This window comes from Cebus imitator, unplaced genomic scaffold (assembly GCF_001604975.1).
Source record: "Cebus imitator isolate Cc_AM_T3 unplaced genomic scaffold, Cebus_imitator-1.0 Scaffold205, whole genome shotgun sequence".
Taxonomy (NCBI): Eukaryota; Metazoa; Chordata; class Mammalia; order Primates; family Cebidae; genus Cebus; species Cebus imitator.
In genome coordinates, this window is record NW_016107520.1 from 2408093 (window position 1) to 2434464 (window position 26372).

Genomic DNA, 26372 nt, shown 5'->3' on the forward strand with positions numbered 1-26372 from the left:
TTCAACTCTTCCTCATGTTCTACTTGAAATTCCAGATGGAGGGAGGATTACATTTTCCCTCCTGTTTTGAAAACACATTAGCAAAGGCAACACTAATGAAATGTAAAATTTGTGTGATAGCCTCTTTCAAGGGAGTCACTTTTATATATAAAAGCCAGCAAATTACCCAAGATAATCCAAATTCCATTTCGTGAAATATTTATTGAGAGGTAAATGAATAACTGATCAGGACACTGCAAGCCTATGCCTTGGCCCTGAGTCTCTTTTTCCATGGACTTGGATCAATATTTTCTTAAGTTAGTGTGAGAAATTATTTGAGGACTAGAGACACAGTCATAAGGTAATATGTTCAAGGCTGGCATTCATAAAACTTTCTACAGAACCAAGAAAGTTCTTCACACCTAAGTTTTATCCACTCAGGAGTAATTTCCTAACCTATTTTAACTTAACCAGAGCTGTTGCATATTGCTCTGCAACAATGCCCTGATGCCAAATGAGAAGCTGAAACCAGCTTTTGTTGCCCATCGCCAGCTGGGTGCCACATGGGCTGCCTTCACCCACAGGGGACACTATTTTCTAATTCCCAGAAAGCCACTCTGTAGGTTAGTGGTGGCTCTGACTGAACCATTCTTATAGAAAATAGGACAATTTATTTGGCATTTATCATTTCAAATACCCCTTGAAATAAAAGATATTTGAGAATATTACTTATTACAACATTGTGTTAAGTTCATCTATAATCCTGACACTTTTAGAGCTTCCCAAGACTTAGCATATATCAGCTTGGTGCAAAAACACACATGGAAATACCTAAAAACATTCTTCTTCATTTCAGCATTGTTAATTTTTAAAGCTTTCCCCAGCGTTGCCTTTTTATATCTTTGATGTCTTAATTGGCAAAGGGAGACTTGTTATGTATTGTACTCTTTTCCCCTTAAGGTAAATCAATAATAAATGCATTTTAAATTAGATTAGGCAGATCTGGGCTAAGAGTCTGAAATTTGCATTCTCATTCTGCCTGTTGCCCTGACTTGAAGCTTGGAAAAAATTTTCTCTCTTCAAATTCTGTATAATACAGCACTACTCTCTGTTTATTGAGAACCTTTTGACAACTAACCTCTTGGTCAAATCCTAATCTGTAGAGACTATCACAGAATTTATGCTTACTCCAAACTCTGGGCAAAATCCTAGGCTTTTACATGTGGCTCAAGAAGACAAAAAGAAGCAGAGAACTATGGAGTTCTCTTCAGGATCAGCTGATAAAACTGGAGTTACAAAAAAATTGGGGGTGGATTATTGCCCATAAAACTCTCCGATCTCTCAAGATCCCTGGTATAAAGCAAGGGGTGGCCGATCTAATCCTTCCCTCTGGAGAGAAGAATGCAAAAATGCAGTGCTGTGTTAAGATTCAGGAAACTGACCCTGTTTTTCCAGGCACGGAGGTAGGGTTGGTCAAGAAAAACAAGAGGTCTTCAGTGTCTCAGACATTCCATCATCCTCCACCTGTCTGAAAAACACGTTTGGGGGTGTTAGGAGTTAAGGTTTTGGGACATCACAATTTCCCTCTCCCTGCATTTTGTGTGTGATTGCAAAACATCTCCTTTTTGGGATTGTCAAGAACCAGAAAATGTGTGCCTGATTCAGAAAAGCCCTGGGCCGCTCCTCCAACAATGGCCCTGCTGCTGCCTCTGTGCCTGGGTCATCCCTAGCTTCCTCTATCTGGGGCAGGGCACTGGGCATTGGTAGGTGCCTCAGGAAGATGATCAACTGTATTGTATGGCAGGAATGTGGGTATTCATGCTGCCTTGACTGTAGCTGCTTCCCTCTCATCCCCTACCTCCACCTCAGGTTTATGTTGACTCAACCACTAGGCTGGGTGTAGATCTTTAGCTGTGTAGGGCAGCAGTCCCCCAACTTTATGGCACCAGGGGCCGCTTTTGTGGAAGACAGTTTTTCCCAGAAGGTTGGGAGGGTTGGTTTTGGGATGAAACTCTTCCGCCTCAGATCATTAGGCATTAGTTTGACTCTCATAAGGAACACAGAACCTAGATCCCTTGCGTGTGCAGTTCCCAATAGGGTTCGTGCTCCTGTGAGAATCGAATGCCTCCGCTGATCTGACGGGAGGTGGAGCTCAGGCAGTAATGCTCATTCACCCATCACCAATCACCTCCTGCTGTGGGGCCTGGTTCCTAATAGGCCATGGGCCAGTCCGCAGCCCAGGGGGCGGGGTTTGGGGCATTAGAGACCTCTGGTATAAGGTACTTTTATCTATGTCTCCTCCCCTTTCCCCAACCCCAATTCACCTTAGGCAGCCTTTCTTTCATTTTTCTTCTCATCTAATTAAAGCAATCTACTTCCAGTCTGTCAAACCAGTGAAGGTCAGCCTTTAGTTCATCCCATCACTCCTGAAAATCAACCCAGCCAGCTTCCAGTTCATGCCAACTACCTCAAGATTCCTTTTTTGTGCAGTGTTCTTTTAACTAGTCACTGCAATATCAAAAGTCCAAAACTTGAGGGTTTGAAAATGAAAATGGAATAGTCCTGAATATTAGTATTTCAATATACCTGATAAAAATACACATAAATGTTTATATACAGCATTCATGGATACTTGTTTCCATTTTTTCTCTATTTGTTTTTTAAATGACAGCATTCTGTGAAGGTGATAAACTCTGCAGTAATAAAAATTGGGGTTGAAACCCTGTTCCTACGCTTACTTACTTCTGCTCCATTAGGAGAACCATTTGCTGATCTTAGAGTTTATTTCCTATATGTAATATTGTCACCTGTAGGAACAATTTTGGCAAATAGATGTATCCATACAGGTCTGTGGCAACCTCAATTTTTGCCTCCTTAGAAGAAAGAATTCAACCAAGAGGCATAAGGCAGAGTGAGAAATTGAGGCAAGTTTTAGAGCAGGAGTCAAAAAGCTTTAGAGCAGGAACAAAAGGAAGTAAAGTACACTTGGAATTGTGCCAAGCAGGCTACTTGAGAGATTAGATACACAATTTGACCTTTTGACTTGAGGTTTCATATGTTGGCATGCTTCCAGGGTCTTGCATTCCTTCTCCCATGATTCTTCCCTTGGAGTGGGCTGTCTGCATGCTCAGTGAACTGCCAGCACTTGGGAGGGTCCACATGTGCAGTGTGTTTATTGGACTTGTACACATGCTCACTTGAGGTGTTGCCAGTCAAACATCCTAGGTCATATACCAGTTAAACTCTGCCATTTTGCCTTTTAGTGCACATGTTTGAGCCCATTTGCAGGACTTCTAAAATCTTATCAGGAAGCTGCTAATCACCAGTTTTAGTTTTTTTCTATCTATTGGGAGACTGCTTTTCCCTGGAGTTGGCTTGGCTGCAACCAATTATTATTTTAAAGAGAAAGTTATTGACCATCACTTGATGGTCATCTGATGTTCCTGGTTGCCTGGGCCCTCTCCTGCCTTGCTCATGTCTGCTTACTTACAGTAACAAAAAGAGGTTGTAATACTTACCTTGAAGATCCAGGGGCTTTCTCTTAGAAAAAAATTAATTCCTACATACAATATTGGAACACAATACACACAGATTTTTATTTTTCAGATTGAATTAAAATTTTACTTTTGCAAATGTTGCAAAAACCTATGACCATATGATATGGTTAGGCTTCATGTCACCACCCAAATCTCAGCTTTAATTGTAATCCCCAGGTGTTTAGGGAGAGACCTGGTGGCAAGTGACTGGATAAGCGGGGTGGTTTCCTCCATGCTATCTTCATGATAGTGAGTGAATTCTCACAAGGTCTGATGATTTTATAATGGGAGTTTTTCCTGTGCTGATACACACTCTCTCCTCCTGCCATGTGAAGAAAGTCCTTGCTTCCCCTTCACCTCTCGCTGTGATTACTAGTTTCCTAAGGCCTCCTCAGCCATGTGGAATTGTGAGTCAATTAAACTTCTTTTCTTTATAAATTATCCAGTCTCAGGTACTTCTTTACAGCAGTGTGAAAACTGACTAGTGCACCGTATGACCATGGAAACCTGCTGCTGTGAGTGTTTGGCTACTAGCTAGCCCCAGAGCTGACCTTTTCTCCACAACTGGTACCTGTAGTGCGATGACTTAAAGGTTGGGCTCAACTGATGCTGTCTTCCAGAAAGCATGCATACATGCTATAGCCTCTTCACAAGTCATGGCTTTTGTACAGCATGTGGTATCAGTGGAGCCTGAGTGCTCTAGAGGGCCATTCCCTTGAACAAGGAAGAAGCATCGGGGTCTTTTATGACCTAACCTCAGAAGGCTTCTAGTCTCCTTTCATCATACTTTGTTGGTAAAGCAGACACATACCCACTCAGATTCTGGGGAAAGAAACACAGATCCCACTTCTCAATGGGAGTAGTGTCAAATCATTTGTGGTAATATGTTCAAATAGCCATAGGGGGCCAATTAGGAAGAAATTATACAAAAGGGTACATAAGTTGTAGAAAAACTTTTTATTGCTTTTGTATGTCCTGCTCTGAATCATCACCATGTATATCCTTGCAAATCTCAGTTCTCTGTAAAATAATCTCTACAATTCTGCTTTGGAGATGTTGAAGTTATTGCATAGTCATGGAATTGCGTTGGGAATGGAATAAATGAGAAGTCATTAAAAAGTCTGAATCAGCAGCCCTTGGACAAAGGTCAAGTCTATTTTTCTACAAGCAATATTGAAAACCTAAATGGCTAAATTATTGATGCCAAAGTGCTTCACTCTTATTAACAGTAATAGCCTGTTAACAGATTTCTGTAACACAGATATTTGTCTCCCCAGAGAAGCAAAAACAGTTGCTACACTGAAATGTCTAGTCCATTGGCAGAGGAATGAAGAAAGCAGGGGCAGTTCTACAATGCTGGTTTATGATTTTTGCACTATTAAAATATTTTTGTTGTTTATTAGTTTTAAACTTTTATTTTAGGTTTGGGGGTACATGTCAAGGTTTGTTACATAGGTAAGCATGTGTCACATGGGAGGTTTGTACATACTATTTCATCACCCAGGTATTAAGCCCAGTACCCAGTAGTTATCTCTTCTGCTCCTCCCCCTCTTTCCACCCTCCACCCTTAAGTAGACCCCAGTGTCTCTTGTTTTTTTCTTTGTGTTCACAGTTCTTATCATTCAGCTCCTACCTCTAAGTGAGAACAGGATGGTATTTGGTTTTCTGTTCCCGTGTACATTTGCTAAGAGTAATAGCCTCCAGCTCCATCCATGCTCCCACAAAGACACAAACTCGTTCATTTTTATGGCTGCTTAGTATTCTGTTGTATATGAAACACATTCTCATTATCTAACCTGTCATTGATGGGCATACATGTTGATTTCATGTCTTCACCATTGTGAATAGTGCTGCAATGAACACTCATGTGCATGTGTCTTTATGGTAGAATGATTTACATTCCTCTGGGTATATACTCAGTAGTGGGATTGCTGGGTCAAGTGGTAGTTCTACTTTCAGCTCCTTGAAAAATCACCATACTGCTTTCCACAATGGCTGAAATAATTTACACTCCCACCAACAGTGTACAAGTGTTCCCTTTTCTCTGCATCCTCACCGGCATTTATTGTTTTTTGACTTTTTAGTAGTAGCAATTCTGACTGGTGTGAGATGGTATCTCACCACTAAAATTTTGATTAGCTAGATACAGCATCAGACAGAGAGATAGACAAAAACAGGGAGACCAGAAAGACAGAGATAAAGTTTACTTGCATGCATGCATATGACAAAAGCATTAAATTAAATATTTAAAATACAAAATAATTTTTATTCATGATATATCTATTTTTTGCTGTGGTAGAAAACACATAATTTAAAAATTACTGTAATAATTTTTTTTTTTTTTTTTGAGACGGAGTTTCACTCATGTTACCCAGGCTGGAGTACAATGGCACAATCTCGGCTCACCGCAACCTCCGCCTCCTGGGTTCAGGCAATTCTCCTGCCTCAGCCTCCCCAGCAGCTGGGATTACAGGCACGCGCCACCATACCCAGCTAATTTTTTGTATTTTTAGTAGAGACGGGGTTTCACCATGTTGACCAGGATGGTCTCGATCTCTTGACCTCGTGATCCACCCGCCTCGGCCTCCCAAAGTGCTGGGATTACAGGCTTGAGCCACCGCACCCAGCCTGTAATAATTATTTTTAATTATTTTAATTACTAGGCCATATGGTAGTTCTATTTTTAATTTTGTAAGAACCTCCATACTGTTTTATGATAGAAGTGTTGACTACATGGACACTGTTTTATAATAAATTGCTAGAAATTACTCTTATTATAAAACTGAAATTCTATACACATTGAACAATAACTCTTCCTTTTTTTTCTTGCCCCTAGTCCTGGCAACCACCATTTTACTTTCTGTTTCTAAGAATTTGACTATTTTAGATACCTCATGAGATGGGATTACACACTATTTGTCTTTTTTTGTAACTGGCTTGTTAGCTTAGCATAATGTCTTCAAGACTCATCCATGTTGTGGCATATGATAGGATTTTCTCCTTTTATAGGGCTGAATAATATTTTGTTAGATATATACCAGTTTCTTTATCTTTCATCTGTTAATATACATTTAGGTTTTATGTTTTTGTTTTATTTTGATGAAGTGACTTCACTCTAATACACGTAATAGATTTTGTTTTGTCTTTATTTTATTGTATATATTTGAGGTATACAATATGATGTTTTGTTATACATTTATATAGTGAAATGGTTGCTACTGTCAAATTAACATATTCATCACCTTCCATAGCTACTTTTGCTGTGGTAAGAGCACCTAAAGTCTACTCTTAGCAAATTTTCAGTGTACAATACAATATTATTAACTATAGATCTCATGCTGTACATTACCTCTCCAGACTTATTCATCCTATACAACTGCAACTTTGTACTTTCTGACCTATTTCTTCTTATTTCCTTCCCCCCTTGCACCTGGTAATCACTGTTCAACTCTCTGCTCCTATAGCTTTAACTGCTTTGTTTAGATTCTCCATATAAATGACATCATAAAGTATTTTTCTTTCCATGTCTGGCTTATTTCGTGTAGCATAATGTTCTCCTAATTCATCTATGTTTTTGCAATTGGCAGTGCTCCTTTTGTAAGGCTGAAAAAAAATTATTGTTTGTATGTGTATATCTATATAGATATAGATATATACAGTAATTATATATATACACACACACATGGATATATTATATATATATATATATATATATATATATATATATAATGATTGTGTGTGTGTGTGTGTCTGTGTGTGTGATTAGTACCCTTGTAAAGGATATCCCAGTGAGATCACTCATCCTTTCTGCCACATGAGGTTACAGTGAAAATATGAACATCTAGGAAAGAGACCCTAGCACAGCAAAGAAAACAAGCAATAAGGTGAAATGCATGTGTGTGTGTGTCTGTGTGTGTGTGTGTGATGATTTCTTTCTTCATTTATTCATTCACCACTTAGGTTGTTTCCATATCTTGGCTATTATGAATAATGCTGCAATGAATGTATTAGTGCAGACATCTCTAAGAGGTGCTGATATCATTTCTTTGGGGTATATACCCAACAGAGGAACAGGAACTGCTATGCCATATGGTAGGTCTATCTTTAATTTTTTGAGACACCTCCATACTGTTTTACGATGGCCACACTAATTCAACATGTCAAGGTTTCCTACATAGGTAAGCATGTGTCACATGGGAGGTTTGTTCATACTATTTCATCACCCAGGTGTTAAGCCCAGTACCCAGTAGTTATCTTTTCTGCTCCTCCCCCTCTTTCCACCCTCCACCCTTAAGTAGACCCCAGTGTCTGTTGTTTTTTTCTTTGTGTTCACAGTTCTTATCATTCAGCTCCTACCTCTAAGTGAGAACAGGTGGTATATGGTTTTCTGTTCCCGTGTTCATTAGCTAAGGGTAATAGCCTCCAGCTCCATCCATGTTCCCGCAAAGACACAAACTCGTTCATTTTTATGGCTGCTTAGTATTCTGTTGTATATGAAACACATTCTCATTATCTAACCTGTCATTGATGGGCATACAGGTTGATTCAATTTCATTTATCTATTTGCCTATTCATTAACCAATATCACACTGTTTCAGTTACTGAAGCAGAATACTTAGACATAATCTCTGTTAGAGTATATACTCCTACTTTATTATTTTTTATGTTGTCTTTATTTTATATTCATTTAAAATCACTAGGTAAAATTCCCCCCAAAATTTCCTTGAAATTCAGATAGAAATTGCACTGAGTTAATTAATTTTAGTGGACATTATCATATTTACAATAATGAATTTTCCCATCCCACTGTCAGTTTACTCAGATCTTTTTCTTTTGCTCTTCAAAAGTTATTTGTGATTTTCTCCATTCAGGTTTTACACATCTTTTGTTCAATTTATTTCTGAGTAATATATAATTCTTGTTGCTATGGCCAATGATATCTAATTTTTATGACAGATATTAAGTGGTTTTACTAATGTATGAAAATGCTATTAATGTGTTAACTGATTTTAAATCAAACCAACGATAATTTTACCCACTTTTGTAACCCTGTTTTGATATTTCATTATTTTTATAGTGGGATCTCAAAACCTGGAAATGATCTCAAAACCTTGGGCACCTTCTGATTTCTGAGAAGACTTGGATAAGCATATCACATAACAAAGTGAAAAAACAAGTCAATGGTAAAGAAAGTACAAAGAAATGAGATCCAAATGGCCATAGTTTAGTTAACTACCTGTTCGTTGCTGAGGTCCTCAAACTTTAGCAACTTCAGAACCACCCATAGAGTTGCTGATGCAGTATGTCTGGTGTTAGGTCATAGAGTCTGCCTTTTTTTTTTTTTAGATGGAGTCTCAAGTGCAGTGGCACGATCTTGGCTCACCACAACCTCCATCTCCCTGGTTCAAGCAATTCTCCTGCCTCAGTCTTCCAAGTAGCTGGGACTATAGGTGCACGCCACCATGCCAAGCTAATTTTTGTATTTTTAGTAGAGATGGGGTTTCACTATGTTGGCCAGGCTGGTCTCAAACTCCTGACCCTGTGATCCGCCCAACTCAGCCTCCCAAAGTGGTGGGATTACAGGCATAACCCACTGTGCCTGGCAGAATCTGCATTTTTAAGTCAACTAAGAAATTCTCACTAAGATAATCCTTAGGCCACACTTGAATAAACAGGGATATGTGGCATCTGCTGGCCAGAAGAGTCACTTTCAATATAACTGATGGCATCTTGATTATGAGTTTTGCTAAGGATTTTTACCTAGTATGCTGCCCTATTAACTTTTGCCATGAATTAGGAAAGTCTATATTTTGAGATTAAAAATATTTCCGCAATTGTGGTAGGTTGTTTATTTTGTCTTCCTGCCAACTGCATCCTCCTTATTCTCAGTATTAGCAGTTGTAGTCAATGCATTTCAGAGTTTCTTGTTTCTTGCTAAAACTGTTGGCCATTAACTAATTAGCTGGCTTCCAGGGACAAGAGCTACAGTTGTATAATCACAGTACTTAGCAAGAGAATGAAGCTTGGTGTATTTCTAAGATCAACTTTGATCTTAATGTTGTGGTGAACCTCATATGTATTGTAAGGGTAAGCCAAGATGAAGGAAAAAACAGAGAAATCCAAATGGAAATACAGCTGATTCTTGAACAACATGGGTTTGAACGGTGTGGGTCCATTTATGCATGGAGGTTTTCCAATAAGTATACTAGAAATTTGTATGGAGATTTGCAAGAATTTTAAAAAACTTACAGATGAACTGCTTAGCCTAGAAATGTTGACAAAAAGTAAGAAAAAGCTAAGTATGTCATGAATGCAAAAAATATATGTAGATACTAATCTATTTTACCATTTACTATCATAAAATGCATACAAATCTATTACCTAAAGTTAAAATTCATTAAAGCTTATGCACACAAACACTTATAGACCATTCATGGTGCCACTAGTAGTCAAGATAAATACAAACAGAAAGATATAGCATTAAATCATAACTACACAAAATGAGGTACACATTGTACTACCCTAATAATTTTATAGTCACCTCCTGTTGCTATTGCAGTGAGCTCAAATGTTGCAAATGTCTACTGAAAATGTCACGTGATGCTAATTACCGCTGTGTAAGCAGTCACTTTAGTAAATTGTGAATCACAGTAGAGTGACTGCTTGCTGTTCTCACGTATTTTTTATTATGGTTAGTGAACCTTGAATAACACCAAGGGACCATACAAAGTGTCACTAGTGATGCTCCCAAGAAGCATAGAAAAGTGATGACGCTACAATACAAAGTTGAATTTCTTGATACATACCTTAGACTGAGGTCTGCAGCCATGGTTTGCTGCCATTCAAGATAAATGAATCCAGTACAAAGACCTCTGTAAAAAAATATAAAGAAATTCATAAAGCCTTTGCTGTAACTATGCCAGCAGGCATGAAAATGTTGTACTTTTGGGGAAATACAGATTTTACCTCATATTGAAAATGTCATTTTTATGTAAATATGGGATTGCTCTAAGAAAGACATACCTAGACACTAATATGATTTGAAAAAAGTGAAGCCATTATATGACAACTTAAAGCAAATGGAAGGTGAAGGATCTAGAGCTGGCAAATCTAATGCCAGCAAAGGATAGTTTAATAATTTTAGATAAAGTTTGGCTTTAATAATATCAAGAAAACTGGAGAAGCAGCTTCTTCTGACAAGAGGCAGCAGACAGGTACCTGAATACCATTAAGAAAAATTATTGAGAAGAAAGAATATCTGCATGAACAGTTTTTTTTTTCTGTATTTGTTTTTCTATTACTTTTTTAAAATTATATTTTAATGGGATACATGTGCAAAATGTGCAGGTTTGTTACATATGCATACATGTGCCATAGTGGTTTGCTGCACCCATCAACCCATCATCTATATTAGGTATCTCTCCTAATGCTATCCCTCCCCTAGTCCCTCACAGCCCAACAGTCCACGGTATGTGATGTTCCATTCCCCTCTCTGTGTCCAGGTGTCCTCATTATGAACAGGTTTTAAATGCAGACATAAGTGCTCTATTCTGGAAATATATGCCATGAAGGACATTAAATGATAAGGAAGAGAAGCAAGCACCAAGATTTAAGGCAGAACGGGATATGCTAACTCTACCATTTTGTGCAAATGCAGTAGCATTTATGATTAAGACTCCCATTATCTGTAAAGCTGCTCACCTAAAAGCCTTGAAGGGAAAGGATAAACACCAACTGAACGCGTTTTTGATGGACAGCAAGAAGGCCTGGACAATAAGAACCCCCTTTCTCGATTAGTTCCACTGATGCTTTGTCCCTGAAGTCAGGAAGTATTTTGCCAGTAAGAGACTGCCTTTTAAAGATTTATTTATATTGATCAATGCCCCTGGCCATTCAAAATGTCATAATTTCAACAACACAGGTGTGGAAGTGATCTACTTGCCCCCACAACCAGTATCTGTAATTCAGCCTCAAGATCAGGGGCCATAAGGACCTTTAAGGCTCATTACACCTGGTACTCTAAGGAAAGGATTGTCAACATTGCTGATGAAAGCCCCAGTACAGAGAATGTCATAAAAGTTTGGAAGGATTACACTGTTGAAGATGCCACCATTGTTATAGAAAGACTATGAAAGCCATCAAGTCAATAAATAAAACAATAAATTTCTGTTGAAGGAAACTCTTTCTTGATGTTGTACATGACTTTACCAGATTTATAACAGAGCCAAGCAAGGCAACCATAAAAGAGATTGCAGATATAATAAAAAAAGGCAAGGGGTAAAGGGTTTCAAGGTATGGATCTTGGAGAAACTAAGGAGCTAATAGAAACAACACCACAACACCAAAGGAATTAACGGAAGGTTCAATGAAGATGAGTGTGTCTGAACAAGCGCCAGATGATGAGGAAGAAGATGTAGAAGAAACAGTGCCCAGAAAACAACCTGACATTAGGCAATCCAGCAGAAGTGTTTCAGTTATTCAAGACTGCTTTTGACTCTTTTTACAAGGGCCCTTCTATGATGTAGGCACTGAAACTAAAGCAAACAGTTGAAGAAGGACTGATATCATACAGAAACAAATATTTTTAGGAAAATGAAGAAGCAAAAGGTAAGAGAAATTACAAAGTATTTTCATAAATTTACACAGTTTGTGCCTGCCTCTCCTGCTTTCTCTTCCACCTCCTTCACCTCTTCCGTAGGAGACGGCAAAATCAACCCCTCCTCCTCCTCAGTCTACACAACGTGAAGATGACGAGGATAAAGACCTTTATGATGATCCACTTCCACCTATTAAATAGTAAATATATTTTCTCTTCCTTATGATTTTCTTAATAACATTTTCTTTTCCCTAGCTTACTTTATTGTAATGTAGTGTATAATACACATAGATTAAAAAATATATATATTAGTCAACTGTTTATGTTATTGATAGGGCTTCCAGTAACAGTGGGTTATTAGTAGTTAAGTCTTTGGGGAATTAAAAGTTATACACAAATTTTTGACCACACGAGGGTTGCCAACCATAAGCCCTGCATTGCTAAAGTGTCAGCTCTGTGTGTGTGTGTGTTGTGTGTGTATACACACACTTATATACACTTACATAATGTACATTCAACAGCCACAGAAATACACACACACATATAAGATGCATATCTTTCTATGTTTCTTGAAAGTAAAAGTATTTTATTTTTTAAACATCTTCTTGATAAAATGACCTCAGGGAAAGATACGGTCTTGTCTAAAAGCTGTGAACCAAATTTCCCCCAATTGTTTAAAGTGAAGAGTGATGTCATTCTTACTTGACAGTGACCAAAGATGAGCATACATTGGATATTTACAAATCCATGTTGCATTAATTGAACTTAAGATAATTAATTTAACTGAAGATAATTAATTAAGATAATTAATTTCAGTATCTTATTAAATAAGATTGTTCCTTTGGGTAGTTTTGCTACTTGGCACATAGGAGTAAGCAGAGTCATCTGTTATTTTGTGATGTTCTTACCTCTGGTTTCTAAAGTTCTGAGAAAAAAAATGCAAGGAGGAGAATCTAATATTTATTGAGTTTCTAAAACATACCAGAGCCTATCTTAGGAACAATCCCATCCTTTCCACTGATTTAATCCTCATAATAACCCAATGGAATAAGATATTTTTATCATCTCCATGAGATGATAAGATCCAGAATATTGAAGCTAAGCAATTCAATCTGCTTGTCCAAGGCCACTCAGGTAGCAAATTATTGGGCCACCAATTGAATCTAAGACCATCTAATATAAGGCTCAGGTTCTTTATGTATTTCATCTCATTGTCTTTTATATTAGGACACAGTCAGGTTAGGGGACATTTATGGAGAGACTTGATCCAAAAATATAGTTCTCTTCATGTTAGGAGAACTCCTTGAATTGACGAATGAGTGTTATGTATCCCTGTGTGTGGGACTGTGTGTTCCTTTGGGCTATTTCTATAGGCTTACCACATATTAGTTAATTCTCCTCTGTCTTTAAAAGTGCTCGAGTGAAAGATTGTGATAAGTACTGTCCTAAACTATTCTCTGGGTTGTCAATAAAACCCAGATACCCTAAGAAAGTACAGCAAGAGCCCAGATGGGACCACTGAAATAGGTTTCACCCCTCTGGAAGGTCTCAAAAATGGAAATAACTCATTTTAACATCTCTGATTCATGCCAGTTCTTCTCTAATTAGATGTGTACTTTCATTTAATGGAAGTCAAAAGGAAGGAATAATATTGGTGAGATCTGCCCTCAAGAATAAAAGAAGGCAGCAGAAGTTAAAGGGCAGTTTCTAGCTACCAATGTGTATGAGATAAAAATATAATTAACTATAGCTGTAAGAGCTTTGTAAAGATAAGAGTTTTGTAAAATTGATGTAGTTTTGTAACTTGTTAATCTTTGAGACCTTGCTTTCTTTTTTTTATTTTATTTATTTTTTATTTTTATTTTATTTTTTTTTTTGGAGACGGAGTTTCCCTCTTGTTACCCAGGCTGGAGTGCAATGGCGCGATCTCGGCTCACCGCAACCTCCGCCTCCTGGGTTCAAGCAATTCTCCTGCCTCAGCCTCCTGAGTAGCTGGGATTACAGGCACGCGCCACCATGCCCAGCTAATTTTTTGTATTTTTAGTAGAGACGGGGTTTCACCATGTTGACCAGGATGGTCTCGATCTCTTGACCTCGTGATCCACCCTTCTCGGCCTCCCAAAGTGCTGGGATTACAGGCTTGAGCCACCGCGCCCGCCTAGAGATCTTGCTTTCTTTAGCTACTTTTCCACAGTGATTAGTATGAAGACCTGTGTACTGGAGTAGCCTTTAGCCTGTACTGCAGAGTCTCCAGCTAAATTCTGACCATCGCAGCCCTGACCTTCTGCTCAAAGGGAATGTCTAATGATGCTCTCCTTAAAAATAGTTCAGCTTCTAGTTCTGCCCAAAGGGCTCAGGATGGACCACAAGCTGTACTCTTTTCACACAAAAAAATATGCTTTTGAATTAGTGCATAAGCAAACTTAGGAACATTTTGCAAGTGATTACAAAGGCCTGGAATAAGGAACAACACGCTGGTTCAGACTGCTGAGAAGAGAATACTGGGGGCCCAAAATACCAATAAAAGTTGGAGGAAAAACCAAGTCCGAAAATTACAGAGACAATTTTCTTAATAACTGTTTTTTTAAACACCCTTTTTCTTATATGAGAGGGAAATAGCAACTTAGTATCAAAAGACATTCATTCTATGCACAATATAGTCATTCAGCATAAATTAACTACAAAGATAGAAAAATCTAGAGCTTTATTTTTGTTGTATTCAAATGTTTTGAGTTGAAGAATCACTTTAGGTATCATGATAGTTTATTTGACCTGCTTCTGATGCTGGTACAAAGAGCAAAACATGCAAGCAGTAATCCTTTAAAGCATTGGTTTAATGGAATGATTTCTGCCTGAATATGTTGTACTTTTCTTCAAGGGAGAAAGAAAACGAGGAGTTCTGGTAACTGCCTGTAGCCAACATTCAAGAACTGAGTGGAGATAAGAATCCCAAGGGATAGAATGGCTCAAGTCGGTATTAAGGATGGTAGTGAATCAGGCTCTCTGAAGTGAGATTTCAAAGAGGAAAATAAATCCCTAGGAGTTGTCCTGGATGTAAAAAGTGACCTCATGGACATAACAATAGAATGGTGACTAGGTGAGTCCGGCTGCATTAAAGCCACCCAAATAAACATTGAGATATTTTGACAGACAACTTTGGGTGAGTCAAATATTCTGGTACTTTTTACAATGTTGAAAGAAGAATTCATAGAATCGAGAATTGTAGAGGTCCCCTTATGTCGATTCTTACCAATGAGTTCAGTTTTTCCTTTACTCACTGACAAAAGGTAGGCAGCCGGTCAAAAATTCCTTCACTCAGCAAACATTGAGTAAGAAACTTATTACCCAATTAGCTCATCTTGGGTCAAGTGCCCATCCCTGAACCATTCAATTGTAATGAGGAAGGTGAGGGTCATGATGTATGCTTTGGTCATCGCAGTTAGGATGAGGATGAGGGGAGGGAACATTTCTTAGGTATTGCTAAGAAGCAGCTTCCTGCGTATCCAAAATAGCACACATGGTGATTTTTTTCCAGATGGGTGAATTTTCTGTAATTTTTCAAAGATAACATGTGTATTCTTTGTCTAGTCTTGCATTTGTAGTGGGTTCTCAAAAACAATAGCATTGTCTTCTCTCTAGTCTTCTTTCCCTCAGTGATCTAACCCATTATCATGACTACAAAAATGTTGATAACTCTTCCATGTATTTCTCAGGGAAGATCTCTTTTCCTGAGCATAAAAAGCATGATGAAAAGTATGTAGATGAGGGTGTGAGAAGTGAAGATTGGCAAAGGACAAAGTTCTGGGAAAGAACAGTATTTGGTGCACCTTATGTCAATTGGTGATAGCTGTCCAGATCATTTTATTGTGAAGAATTTTCATTCTACATCTAGCCTCTAGATCAGTTGTAGGAGAAATGGAGAGAGGTGGAGATCAGTTGTGCCATATATTTGAACCACTTAACTATCACCTCCAGTGAAAAAGCTGTGTAGAGGGAGACAAACTGGTAAACGACATGGATATAGAAAAATTAGGTGGAACAGAATTAAAATAAGATCGGGTCAAGGAAAAACATCCTTATGGCATGAAGAGAGGCTAACAATACAATGCCTGAAAGTCTAAAAGTGATCAAGTATGATACTGTCAAATAATACATCCTTTTGTGTTGGTAAGTAAGTCAACACAAGCTTTTTGTGGAGTATTGATTGTGGAAACCTAATACAAGAGGATTGAAAAGCTAATGGATGCTAAGAAAATGTAGACAACAATTGGAGTCTATTAAAGGAGCTAACTATAAGTGAGAAGGAAAGGCAGTGGCTAGACTGGTGTACGAAGTTCAGAAAGTTGTAATTTTTAATAAGACAGATGTGAGCTAGAGATTTTTCACAGATGCTAAAAGGAAAATGAACTATAATCTTTATTATAACATTGTAGAAAAAAGTTGGAAATGACATACATACCCATCAATTTTTTTAAAGATAAATTTTGTATAATTATATAAGGAAAGTGGATTAATAATATTTTAGGTTAGTTGGGAGATATTCATTATACCATCTAAATATTTTTTCTTTTTGTTTGTCTGAAATAGTTTACTATAAATTTTAAAAATATTTTTGTTTTTAAAATAAGATAAAATAAATCAAGTATTTCTAATTCTTATAACAAGAGAAGTAAGCCACCTCTATTCCCACCTAGAATTCTACTTCCTAGATGCTATCATGTCCTAGTCTTAGTCTTGTTCTTTTAAAATTTACCCCATTTAAAAAAAAATGCTGAGTACTTGATCCAATATCAAATTGCACACAATAAGCACATCACCTAATCATGAGTGTAGATTCCACTTAAGAAAAGGAGTCCCTTTTTAGTATAGAGTTGTGGCTCAAGTTCATCACTGGCTAAATTTCTTCAGCCATGAAACTTAAGAGAGGCGGAGCAAGGTGGGGTCCTAAGACAAATATTGCCCTGGGAATGCAAATTGAGTGGCATATGCAACAAACTTCTTACTAGATTTCAAAGATCAGGCCATATATGGGAGCGAAGAAGAAGGAAACTGCTGATTTGATAGTGGTGAAAGGGACAGAAAGCACAGCAATGTTTGAGGAGCACCAAAACACTGAGTCAGACAGAAATGATTCTGATAAAGATGAAATACATGCAAAAAAAGTGGCTTATGTTATTACCAAATTTTGCCCTATAGATGTCTGTCTCTATCCACTTAATGAGAACATGTGTTTGTCTGTTGTGTTCATTAATTCCTAATTGCTTAAACAATAGGCACTTAATAAATAGTTGTTGAATTAATAAATACAAGCAAGAGTAGATGGAGTGTGGCAAATGTAATAGAATAATATGTTGCAATGCTATGGATGATTTTCTCTGGAAGTTTCCTTAATGAATATAAATTGAAAATAATCATTTCTCATGCAGGTTGGAGAGCTAAAGGAGAATACGGTATGTGCTTCCAACACCTTCCTGTTGGTCTCAGTGGAAGTCAGACAGTATTTTTGCCAACCATGTGGCATCACCTCTCTTAGGAAGTTGCAGTCAGAAGAAATCATTTCCCAAAGTGCTTATTGATAAGAATCGCTTTAAAGTCAGAGAATGAAGGGGCTTCATTCAGGGAAAACAGAAGGATTATCTGGGGTACACGCTTTTAAAAGCTGTTACTTCAGTCTTCGGTTTTATCTCCCCTGAAAAGCCTATTTGTTTTGTCTCTTCCTTTTCCCTGACTCCATCCACACACACTTGGCTGACGGGTTCACACACAAGACATTTTTATTATTTGCGAAAAGATTTAATACTGAGACACTGGCATAGCTACTCATCACTTTCATTTGCATATTAGTTTTATGTGTTTATGGACTACCTCCTGAGAGTTCTCATCATATTTTGCAAGTTTTTTTTTCAATCCCCCATTATTCATGGCAGGATTTGAATTAGCAAATGTGTTCTTTAGTTTAATCCTATTTCCCTCCCCCCACCCCCTTTTTTCACTGTGCTTAATTCTGAAGAGCCAAGTGTCCTAGTGCTATATTCTTTTGGCTCTAATCCAACAACATGACTATAAAGATTCATGAATGTCTTGTTTATGCTTTTTCTGGTGGTGGTATTCTATTATTTTATTAAATGACATCACTCTAATGAGTTATAGAAAAAGCAGGGGTTAGAGGCTCTGTTTTTTATTCTAGTTCTGCAATTTACTGTTTCTATGAGTTTAGGCTAATCACTGAAGCCCACTATGTGGGCTTTTCTTTATCCACTCAGTGAGTAAAATAATAATGTTCTTATAGATTTGTTGCCAAATCAACTGAGACAAAAGGCTGGTAATGTCTTTTGAAAAGCACAAAGCACATAAATCAATCTAAATCACCATTATGAGATGTACATTTCCAATGAGGTTGCCCTGATCGCCAGCTTAGTAGTGTCAGCTCAGGCATCATTTCTCAACACTGCCCCAATTATCTGCTATTCAGGTCAAGCAGAATCACAGCCAACCCCTTCATAGAATCCAGTTATAAAGGCATTACTTAAAACATTACTGAACATATATGCATTCCCAACCTTTCTTGAGGAGTTGCAAATACAGTGGTTAGTCAAGTATATGATTAAGTCATGAGCTTATATTCCAGCTCCCTCATGAGTTTACATTTGAGTCAGTGTAAGATAATAGGAAAGGGTAATTTATATAGGCTAGAATACATGCAGGCATATTTATTTTTATACTGCAGAAGTGACAGTGTATCATTACCATTACAAATTGTACATATAAATCAATTCTCCCCAAATAATCTCTCATTCTTAATGTGTGTGTGCACACCTTATAAAATTCATGATGGGCATTAAAAAGAAAAAAAGAAAAAACAGCACCAAGATGGTGTTTAGGGTGGAGGTAGGTGGAATACTTACTCCTTGAGGCAGAACCCAGCCTAAGTGACTTCATTAATAACCTTTTTATAGAAAGGCCACTCTCATGTGAGATACAGCTGCTACCTTCTCTCCATCCTGACTCCTCTCAATTGTTTTTTGTGAAAGAAAATATGTTGCCTCTCATTTATAAATTATTTTTCCTGCACAATCTCCATCACCCAAACAATGTAATTATCTGCGATATACTATAAATATTTCCTTTACCTCTCATTCCACACTGGAGACAATATATATGCCTCTGGATGATTCACTTTGGGTTTATTTAATCCTTTTGGTAGGTAGCAACAGCCTGCTCATGCCTTTTAATGTGGCATATTGGTGGAAAACACATGGGTGGAAGGCTCAGGTCCTATAGATACCTACTCGCAGCTGCATGAGTTTGGACAAGAGACAATTCTTCTGTGCCTCAGTTTCTTCATCTGAAAAATGAGATAATAAAATTATTCATCTGATAACATTTTTGTGAAAGTTAAATTAGCTAACACATGTAATATATTACCTGGTAAATGATGGTTATTAAATCGATATTAGATAGCGGTATTATTTTTTGATAGGGTAATTGCACCTGTCCAATGGGTTCTTCTTGTCTGCTGCCCAGATAGAGCCAATTTATCAAGGCAGGGGAAATGCAATAAAGTGTTTTATACATATATGGTTAAACAAGAGACTGGAGTTTAATTATTACTCAAATCAGCTTCCCTGAAAACTCAGAGGATAGGGATTTTCAAGGATAGTTTGGAGGAAGTGGGGACTGGCTTGGCAATGGGTGCTTACTGCTGATTGGTTGGGGGTACAATCATACGGCTGTGGGAAATGGTCCTTATGTGCACTGAGTCACTTCTGGGTGGGGCCACAGGAGCAGTGGGCGGATCCAAATGGAGCCATGGTTGGCAGGTCCAGGTGGAGCCACTGGTAGTCAGACATGCAAAAAACCTGAAAAGACATCTCAACAGACCAATCTTAGATTCTACAATTGGGATGCTAACTGCAGGAGTAATTGGGGAAGTTGCACAACTTGTGATCTCCCAAATGATGGCTGGCAATAGTTTATGTCTACACCTTCACATAATTCAGGCTTCTCTCATCCTCCTAACCTGGTGGTCTCTCATTAACTTTACAAAGGTAGTTGAGTTTTGGGGAAGGCTTATTATCATTTAAGCCATAAACTAAATGTCTCCCAGAGTTAGCTTGGCCCAAGCCCAGGAATAATAAAGGGCAGGTTGAAAGCTAAATGCAAAATCAGAGGTTAGTTAAATCAGATCTCTTTCACTGCCATTATTTTCTCACTATTTTAATTTTTGCAAAGGTGGTTTTGTAATTTGTCTTAATTTTGTTGTATTCTTTTAACAAAGAGCTTGGTGGCTCTAAGAGAATTAGTAAATGTTTGTTGGACAAATATAGACTCCGATTGGATCATTATTTTATCAATAGGAAGCCACATGATAGATGCAACATTTTGGACTCTGCTATTTGTGATCCCAGGCAATTTACTTAATTTCTCTGGAGGATCTTTTCTTTGCTCATCAACAACACAAAGAGCTGGCCTCAATTTACTTCAAGTTCAAAGTCATCTGAGAAGGAAAAGAAAAATAAACAAAAGTAAGGATTTAAAATTAGTCAAAGGAGAAACATGAAGAAGAATCAAATAGAAGAGGTTTTGAGTTTATGTGGATAAGAGGAAGAAGAAGATTATTTCTTGAGTCATATAAATAGACAAGGGCTATGATCTAAACAAAAGGGGTAGTTTGTAAGGGGTCTAGGTCATGGAAACTGTGAAGGATGAAACAATTAGCACTAAGTATCAATTTCTTGGATTGTTGAGTGGATAAAATGACAATTTTAAAGTGTCTTGGAAAAGATAAAATTGCTTAAAAATGTGAAGTCGTTTAATTCCTTCAGTGTCTTGTTGGTTTTATTTGATTAAGTTTTGGGGTATATAGTCATCCACTCTTTGTTTACTGTAAATTTAGTATCCAAAATAACTTACATTGTTTAAACAGAATATTTGACTTCTGCTGTTGTTACAGAATTTAAAAAGTGTTTTTCCGAACCCAAACGGGGGAGATTCGTAAAGAGTTCTAAGTGTCAGATGGCATTTGTGGGAGGCACCTTTCACCACGGTCCCCAATAATCCCACCTCCTGGTATTCATATCTTTGTGTTATCCCCTTCACGTTGTACCAGGGTTGGTCTAGGTGACTGATAGGACGTGACAGGGGTGATGGTGCATCACTTCTGAAATTAGCTTACAGAAGAACATGTGGCCTCCATCTTGGTCCCTCATTCTCTTTTTCACCTTAGAATATGTCAGCCACTGTGTTGTCAGCTGCCCTATAGAGAAGCTCACAGGTGAAACTGGCCAACAGCAGGCAAGGAACTGAGACTATACCCAATAGCCACATAAGTGAACTTGGAAAATGGTCCTGCAGACCAAGCAACCTTCAGAAGGCCTTAAACCCTGCCAACATTGTGATGGCAACCTCTTGTACTCTGAGCCGGAATTACCAGACCTCAGAAACTGTAGGAGGTAACAAATGTTTATTGTTTCAAGCTCTAAGTTTGTGGTAGTTTGTTATGCTGCAATGTATAACAAATGTAGTGTTCTTCAGACTAATGCTGCTCTCAAACTTAAGAAATGGTAGAGGTCAGTGAGGCGTCAGCTTATGCGGACAGGCAGCTTGGCATTTGATTGAGATGCATTTCAGAGAGACTAGGCCTGGGTCTTGTTTCCTGCCTGCAGCCACCTACTGTAGTTCTTCTCTCCAGAGAAGCCTCTGTTATGAATTTCTTGTTCTCTTTCCAGTGTTTTCTGAGCGTTTCTGATATTGACTTTGAACACCTTCAAAATATATCAAATACCAAGAATTTAATTTTAGTATACATGGGGGAAGGAAGCACGTAAACTTGTAAAAAAACTTTGTCCTATGTTATAAATACATCAGCAAAGTAGATTTGTTTTTCAACCCTAGAGATGCATTTCTAATTTTAACATCTATTGCCAGAACTTGCTTTCTTTTCATTTTGCTTTTCTATTTTGCCCAGATCCAAAGGAAAGACCCTTCAAAGTCGCATTTGGACTTGGGACTATTTCAAAATCACTTGCACAATACACATCTCTAAATGATTTCTTTTCATTTTCTCAGCAGATGACTTCTCATCAGTTAGTTTTCCTTCCCTTTCTGGAAGATATTTAGCTTTCACTGATAATTCATTAACTGTTTTTAACAAATGTGTAGTTAGCTTTCATTAATAATTCATTATTTGTTTTAGTAGTTGTGAGCAGCTGAGAGTCCCTGAACACTGAATTTACCTTTTAGAGTTGAAAAGACTTTCAGCCTTTTTGAGTTGAGAAAAGTTTAATCAATTTAATTATTAAGGTTTTATTCTTGCTTATTAGTCTCACAAGCTTCTGAGACATTTTAAGCAGAAGCTATTAAGTTGTGACAATTTTCTTCTTGGGAATTTATTTGTATCATACAGTGGCTTTGGAATCACACTTCCTATGTCCTATTTCCTTTTTGATTTTAAGTTAAACTTTTAAAAATGTAAAAGACCATTTGAATTAACATTCTAAGATTCAGCAAAAATGTATTTCAGTCTCACATATACAAAATGGAAGTTCTCTATTTTTACTTGCTAATAAATTTTTCTTTCAAATATGTTTCCACATTCCTTTGTCACAGTTTCCATGGTTATGCTTTACATCCTTTTTGTAGCCACTGTTTTCTGTTCAGCATATTTTCACTTCATTTTAGTTTACTACTAACTTTATTTTTAACCGCAGACCACAAAGCACATTTACATGATTTAAAACATTTACACACAATAATTTCAAAATTCTAAAATCGTAAGAGCCATAATAGTCATGCTGTTTTACTTGATGAACAAATTGTACTTGTTTTTATTTTTATTTTTTAGAAGGCTTTTTATTTTTGCCTTTAGCTATGTGTTTCTGAACTTTTATTTTTACTGGTATAATTAATTTTGCACATAGCTTTGCAGAATATGCAACAAGTTGCACAATTCAAAGAGCTTTTCTGCAGCTTGCTTTCATTTCCTTTGCCCTGGTCTAATACTAAGATTTGTTCCTGGGCTCTACCAATTTCCTCCATCCAAACTCAACTGACTTTATTTTTTGTTTCTGGCCCTTGCTACATGGGACCAACCACTAACTGGTTACTATCTATGATTTTCCAGGTTTTCTATTTTCATTTTTTCTGTCTTAACATTCATCACTGTTCAATATTGGTCTAACTACCTAATGTAAGCAGAATAGCTGCAGCTGGATTCCCTGGTTCACACATCGGGAGTCAAACCCTGGCCGTCTGGGTGAAAACCAGGAGTCCTAACTGCTAGACCGCTAGAGAAGTGGAGTGGCTACAGCTGGAACCTAGGCTCTTGCCCTTCCTAACCCTGAAGAATGGAAAAAGGGGCCTGAGCAGTGCGGTGAGTATTACAGTTCAAATGGAACTCATGGACCCAAAAACTATGCGATAGTGCAGTTTATTAGGCAGATCGAAAGGACAGCTCCCACACTATCATGGAAGGGGACCCAGAGAGGGTTCTGGGGCAGGTAGAGTTTTTACCCCTGAGTTATTCCCTCCTCATTCATGTTCTTGTCCAGTGAGAGGGGTTCTTTCAAACTTCCTCTGGATTAATAGATCTTTGAATCCCTTACCGGATTAGCTACTGTTTCACAACCCTGAGTCACAGAGCCCCCACCTTCAAGAGCCAGAGGTGGGAAAGTGGAAACAAAGGTCCCTAGCCACCCTAGGAAGTTCCTCTAACATAGTCCCTCACTAACACACAGGGCCAGTCTATCTTTCTCTGTGAAAACTGCCAGTGTGGCACATAATTTAGGGCTTTTATTAGTTAGGATTCTCCAAAGAAGCAGAACCAGTAGGAAGATATATGTATATTAATATCCATATCATCTATATCTATGTCATGAATATATATCCATATATACATATGCATACACACATATAAAACAGCAAGAGAGGGAGAGATTGGTTATGAGGAATTGGCTCATGTAATTAAGGAGGCTGAGAATTCCCATGATCTCAATCTGCAAGCTGGAGAACCAGCAGAGCCAAGGGTGCTGTAATTCACTCCAAGACTGAAGGCCTGAGAACCAGGAAAGCCAGCAACGTAAATACCAGTCTGAGGCCTGGAGACGATGAGATAAAATATCCCATCAAGCAATGAGGCTGGGAGTTAAACATGGAGAAAATTCCTCCTTCCTCCAATTCTTGTTCTATTTAGGTCTTCAGTGGATTGGTTGATGCGCAGCCGCATAGGGGAGGGGAGCCTACTTCACTGGGTCCACCAATTCAAATGCTAATCTTATCAGGAAACAGCTTCGTGGAGACTCCCAGAAGTGCTTAATCTAGGCATCCATGACCAGTCAAGTTGACATATAAAATTAATCATCACGAGGCTTGATAAATTAGTCTTAACAAAAATAATAAACAGCAAGGAAAGGCCAATCTTCTGATAAGGAAACACTACATCAATATAAAACATAGAAACAGACACTGTTCCTAGGCTTCTGGATGTTGTAACAAAGGTGGCAGCTCACTATGAGAAAGCTTGCATTTAGTTCTCCCAGTTGAATGTATTCAGGAAAATACAATACCACTTGGGATTCTTGCAAGTGTAGTTAATTTCTTTTTTCTTTCTTTTTTTTTCTTTCGAGATGGAGTCTCTCTCTGTCACCCAGGCTGGAGTGCAATGGCACGATCTCAATTTACTACAACCTCTGCCTCCTGGGTTCAAGCGAGTCTCCTGCCTCAGCCTCCCAAGTAGCTGGGATTACAGGTGTGCACCACCACACCTGGCTCATTTTTGTATTATTAGTAGAGTTGGGGTTTTAACATATTGGCCAGGCTGGTCTCAAGCTCCTGACCTCGAGTGATCCATCTGCCTCAGCCCCTGCAAAGTGCTCGGATTACAGGCATGAGCCACCGTGCCTAGCCAGTGTTGCTAATTTCCAGGCCCAACCCCTAAAGACTCTGATTCAGTAAGTCTGGAGTGGAATCCAAGAATCTGCATCCTGAAAGATTTCCAGGAAACCTGGTTTAGTCTCGTGCTTTGAGGAAAGGACATTGTGATGAGATACACAGAAAGCTCTTGTAATAGGTATATGCTCATAATATTGAAACAAGGAGAAAGATTAATGTGGTGTCTTTCTTGCACGAGAAACATAACCATTCCTCCTCCAGATTTTCTAGTTGATTCTATAGTGAAGGTGAAATTAAAGGAACTATTTAAGTAACCAAGAGGAATGTATTTATGGAAAACTGTCTTGTGAAGAGTGTAAGGAAACTATTTGAGTTTGCTTTGAAACATAGAAACATCTAAAGGAAAGTAGGCCTTGTTGAGATGGTTGAAGAATCTGAAATAGCCAAGATCAAGGCCAATGTAAACCCTCCAAGGGCCATTCATTCTAATAATTGTGTTTGCTGTGGACATATAGCTGACTCCCATTTAATCTAGGAAGATATTTGAATTAGGTCTTTGCCTACAGAACTGTGATTCTCATTACCAGCTACACATTAGAGTTATCTGGGAGCTTTAATCAATACAAATGTCTGAGTCTCACTGACTGGATAATGGGTTTTAATTGATCTGAAGTATGATCTGATTACCAGGATTTCTGAAAGCATTTCAGAGGTTTTAAATGTGCAGCTAGATTAGTAACCACTGCTCTAGTTAACTTAGCAAGTACTGCAGCAGTTTGAAATTGATCTAAGATTGACTGTACAGTAATTCACAATCTTTGCATTTGGAGTTCATCATTAGCTAAAATCTCAATATTTTCAGAGTTTCCCAGGCTCCTAAATAAACAAAGCTATTATTTTGAGGATTTGTCACCATACTGTTAAAGTCTTTTTAAAAATTCTTTTCTTAGATGTCACTTTTGTTATCAGTCCTGTGTACATTCATTGCTCAGGGGCAATTGCCTGATCTCACACAGAGAAGCTTTTACTTCTGAAATTCCCAGATTCTTCCCCCAAAGTTCATGTTCTGTGCATAGAACTTCCCTCCCCAGTCCAGCCTTGATAATATATACTATGAGATCAGTACAAACAAGACATTCTGAGTCTTGACAGAAGGACAGAGTGTGAGAGGAGAATAAAAGTCCCCTTTGTGCAGATCATTGGTTGAATTTGCTGGCGAAGGAAGTCAGCTTCCTAGTTGCATAATATCTGTGTAGTTTCATTTTCATTTTTCCCTTGTTCATTCAACAAATATTTGAATCATTACCATATGCTACTCAGTTAGCTAAGCATTAAGGATACAATGATGAATAAGACAGACATGGCCCCATCTC